The 5,000-nt window shown below is 62.4% G+C and overlaps 1 pseudogene; it reads left to right on the forward strand.

Moving 5' to 3' along the window:
• LOC126439621 (large subunit ribosomal RNA) overlaps window positions 1-5,000 on the forward strand; it is a 7,955-nt pseudogene that overhangs the window by 726 nt on the left and 2,229 nt on the right.

Consider the following 5,000-nt stretch of genomic DNA (forward strand, 5'->3'; position numbering starts at 1 on the left):
GCTGCCCGGCGGTATATCTGGAGGAGTCGATTCGCCCCTTTGGGCGCTCGGGCTCCCGGCAAGCGCGCGCGGTTCTTCCCGGATGACGGACCTACCTGGCCCGGCCCCGGACCCGCGCCGCTGTTGGCTCGGGATGCTCTCGGGCGGAATAATCGCTCCCGTCAGCGGCGCTTCAGCTTTGGACAATTTCACGACCCGTCTTGAAACACGGACCAAGGAGTCTAACATGTGCGCGAGTCATTGGGCTGTACGAAACCTAAAGGCGTAATGAAAGTGAAGGTCTCGCCTTGCGCGGGCCGAGGGAGGATGGGGCTTCCCCGCCCTTCACGGGGCGGCGGCCTCCGCACTCCCGGGGCGTCTCGTCCTCATTGCGAGGTGAGGCGCACCTAGAGCGTACACGTTGGGACCCGAAAGATGGTGAACTATGCCTGGCCAGGACGAAGTCAGGGGAAACCCTGATGGAGGTCCGTAGCGATTCTGACGTGCAAATCGATCGTCGGAGCTGGGTATAGGGGCGAAAGACTAATCGAACCATCTAGTAGCTGGTTCCCTCCGAAGTTTCCCTCAGGATAGCTGGTGCTCGTACGAGTCTCATCCGGTAAAGCGAATGATTAGAGGCCTTGGGGCCGAAACGACCTCAACCTATTCTCAAACTTTAAATGGGTGAGATCTCCGGCTTGCTTGATATGCTGAAGCCGCGAGCAAACGACTCGGATCGGAGTGCCAAGTGGGCCACTTTTGGTAAGCAGAACTGGCGCTGTGGGATGAACCAAACGCCGAGTTAAGGCGCCCGAATCGACGCTCATGGGAAACCATGAAAGGCGTTGGTTGCTTAAGACAGCAGGACGGTGGCCATGGAAGTCGGAATCCGCTAAGGAGTGTGTAACAACTCACCTGCCGAAGCAACTAGCCCTGAAAATGGATGGCGCTGAAGCGTCGTGCCTATACTCGGCCGTCAGTCTGGCAGTCATGGCCGGTCCTTGCGGCCGGCCGCGAAGCCCTGACGAGTAGGAGGGTCGCGGCGGTGGGCGCAGAAGGGTCTGGGCGTGAGCCTGCCTGGAGCCGCCGTCGGTGCAGATCTTGGTGGTAGTAGCAAATACTCCAGCGAGGCCCTGGAGGGCTGACGCGGAGAAGGGTTTCGTGTGAACAGCCGTTGCACACGAGTCAGTCGATCCTAAGCCCTAGGAGAAATCCGATGTTGATGGGGGCCGTCATAGCATGATGCACTTTGTGCTGGCCCCCGTTGGGCGAAAGGGAATCCGGTTCCTATTCCGGAACCCGGCAGCGGAACCGATACAAGTCGGGCCCCTCTTTTAGAGATGCTCGTCGGGGTAACCCAAAAGGACCCGGAGACGCCGTCGGGAGATCGGGGAAGAGTTTTCTTTTCTGCATGAGCGTTCGAGTTCCCTGGAATCCTCTAGCAGGGAGATAGGGTTTGGAACGCGAAGAGCACCGCAGTTGCGGCGGTGTCCCGATCTTCCCCTCGGACCTTGAAAATCCGGGAGAGGGCCACGTGGAGGTGTCGCGCCGGTTCGTACCCATATCCGCAGCAGGTCTCCAAGGTGAAGAGCCTCTAGTCGATAGAATAATGTAGGTAAGGGAAGTCGGCAAATTGGATCCGTAACTTCGGGATAAGGATTGGCTCTGAGGATCGGGGCGTGTCGGGCTTGGTCGGGAAGTGGGTCAGCGCTAACGTGCCGGGCCTGGGCGAGGTGAGTGCCGTAGGGGTGCCGGTAAGTGCGGGCGTTTAGCGCGGGCGTGGTCTGCTCTCGCCGTTGGTCGGCCTCGTGCTGGCCGGCGGTGCAGGATGCGCGCGCCTGCGCGGCGTTCGCGCCCCGGTGCTTCAACCTGCGTGCAGGATCCGAGCTCGGTCCCGTGCCTTGGCCTCCCACGGATCTTCCTTGCTGCGAGGCCGCGTCCGCCTTAGCGTGCTCCTCCGGGGGCGCGCGGGTGCGCGGATTCTCTTCGGCCGCCATTCAACGATCAACTCAGAACTGGCACGGACTGGGGGAATCCGACTGTCTAATTAAAACAAAGCATTGCGATGGCCCTAGCGGGTGTTGACGCAATGTGATTTCTGCCCAGTGCTCTGAATGTCAACGTGAAGAAATTCAAGCAAGCGCGGGTAAACGGCGGGAGTAACTATGACTCTCTTAAGGTGGCCAAGTGGCGGCGGTGTGGCTGCATCCGGACTTGGCTTTTCGAAGTGCGGTCTTGATGTAGTCGTGCTGCTGCTGCGAGGTGCCTTCCTTGGGTTATGGTTACAGGGAGAGTGATGCGCAATACATGGGCCTAGCCCTCTTAGCCTCTCCTCTCCTGCGGTCTTCTCCCCTTCTCGTGGGCCCGCTGATTTTCGCAGAGTGGAAGACCGCACCAGGGGCTTGGGGGGGTTACCAGCCCCCCCTCGCACTATCCCTTTTTTAGTTGGGGGCAGTATTCAGAGAAAAAGTGGTGGCCCTTCCGCTGAAGGTGCCACCCCAACTCCCCCAGCACCTAGCCGGCCAACCGGCCGTGCCGAAAATCTTGTAACTTTTGCAGCTGTATACGCCTGTAGTGAGTGCCACCGCAGCTTCACCACCAAGAACGGTCTCGGGGTCCATCGCCGCCGCCAACACCTTGCGGCCGCCAACGCGGAGATCGTCACGGAGAGGCATCGCGCGAGGTGGACGGAGGAAGAAGTCCTGTCGCTCGCCAAGGCGGAGGCCGAACTGTTCCTCGAGAGGGACGCCCGGTTCTTCTTTGTAAATCAAGAGCTCATCAGGATGTTCCCCGACCGAACGCTTGAGGCAATCAAGTGCCGACGGCGGCAAGCTGCCCACAAGCAGCTTGTCCGCCAATTCATGGAGGCGCTTGAGATCGGTCGGGGGGAAGAGCCGGCGTCCCGCCGGGGAGCAGCGAGCCCGCTGCCTGACGCGGGCGAGGCCGCTGCGCCGCCCGTCGACGCAGCCGAGGACTTCGCGGCCGACACCACCGGGCCGCCGCCGGAGGGGCCGACTGACGCCGCCATCTGGGAGCATCTGGCGGGGCTACCCGCTTCCGCCCAGCGTTTCTCTGCCCTGGATCGTGTCATAGGTCTGGGGCGGGGCACGCCGCCCGATGTCATCCTGGGCATGCTCCCGGATGCCCTTGCGTCGGTCGGGTCCAGAGGGGAGAGATCGATCACCAGGACACAGCGGCCGCGCCAACCATCGAAGCGGCCGCCTGCCGCGCCGCCGACGCAGAAGCGCAAGCGGCGCCGCTGGGAGTACGCGAGAACGCAGGATGCCTTCCGACGGTCGCGTGCACGTTGCGTGCGCGGCCTCTTGGATGGCACCCTGCTCCAGCCGCCACCTGCCATCCCTGGTCTGCTGGACTTCTGGGCGGACCTCTTCACCAAGAAGCCCATCTCCACCGCGGGCTTCATTCGTGACCGCCTCCTCCCGCACTCGGAGCCTGTCGCTCCCGAGTGCCTATGGGGGCCGGTCACACATGAGGAGGTCGCCGCCGCGTTGCCGCCCAGGGGATCAGCAGCCGGGCCGGACGGCCTTACCCCAGCGGAGTTGCGGCGCCTGCCGCACGAAGTCCTGGTGAAAGTGATGAATCTCTTCCTTCTGGCCCGCGCCCTTCCGGAACGCCTGCTTCGCGCGCGAACGTCCCTTCTCCCGAAGACGGCTGCACCAACATCCCCCGCTGACTTTCGCCCCATTACGGTCTGCTCGGTGTTGGCGCGGACCTTTCACAAGGTTCTCGCGTCACGCCTGATGCGCGCATGTGCTGTGGACGAACGTCAGCGGGCATTCATCCCTCGGGATGGGATGTTGGAAAATACCTTCATCTTGGACACTGCTCTCACCGACGCAGTTCGCTCCTGCCGCTCTGTCTTTGTGGCATCGATCGACGTATCTAAGGCATTCGATTCGGTAGATCATGCTGCCCTTCGCCCCGTGCTGAAGGCGCATGGCCTGCCGGATTGTTTTGTCGAGTATGTCGAGCGGTGCTACGAGGGCAGCACGACAGTGATAGCGGACGGCGCCGGCGTGGGCGTGTCTGTGCAGCCAGCACGGGGCGTTCGCCAGGGCGATCCCCTCTCCCCCCTCCTGTTCAACTTTGCGGTGGACTACGTTTTAGGCCAACTGCCCTCCCACATCGGAGCTCGGATCCTCGGTCGCAGAGTCAACGCTGCGGCCTTTGCAGATGACGTCTTGCTGTTTGCAGCGACCCCGAGGGGCTTGCAGTCCCTCATCGACGCAGCTACCGCAGCCCTCGCCCACCTGGGGCTGCAGATCAACGCCCGGAAGTGTTTCACCCTCGCCTTAGTCGCGTCAGGGCGCGAGAAGAAGGTGAAGGTGGACAGCAATGTCACCTTCACAGCAGGCAATACCACCATGCCTGCCCTGCGTGTGGGTGAAACCTTCCGGTACCTGGGGCTGCAATTCTCCACGGCGGGTCGCTGTGTCTTCAATCCACGTCGCCACCTGGTGGAGCAGCTTGACGTCATCTCCCGAGCTCCGCTGAAGCCGCAACAGCGCCTCCACGCTCTCACCAACGTACTTCTCCCTGGCCTGTACCACGGGCTGGCCCTCAGCCGCACCCGGGTGGGTGCATTGAAGTCGGCCGACGTTACCATCCGGGCCGCCGTCAGGAGATGGTTCCGCCTTCCGGCGGACACCCCCCTGGGATACTTCCACGCTCCTGTTGCCCAGGGGGGCCTCGGCATTCCATCTTGCCGATGGATGGGTCCGACCCTCCGTCGGTCCCGTCTCCTGGCGCTGAAGAAGATAGGGCCAGCCTGCGACGGTGCAGGCATGGATGAGGTGCAGCGTGAGATCGAGGTGCTGGAGCGCCACCTAATGTGGGAGGGCCACCTCCTCAAATCGTCAACGCAGGTTGGGGAAATGTGGGCGGCGCGCCTACACATCGCCATTGACGGTGCGGCGCTCTCATCTTCTGCCGCCGTCAGTGGCCAACATCAGTGGGTCGCCGACACCAGTCGCCTGCTATCTGGGCGTGAATACATCGAC

Source organism: Schistocerca serialis, unplaced genomic scaffold, assembly GCF_023864345.2.
Source record: "Schistocerca serialis cubense isolate TAMUIC-IGC-003099 unplaced genomic scaffold, iqSchSeri2.2 HiC_scaffold_133, whole genome shotgun sequence".
Lineage (NCBI taxonomy): Eukaryota > Metazoa > Arthropoda > Insecta > Orthoptera > Acrididae > Schistocerca > Schistocerca serialis.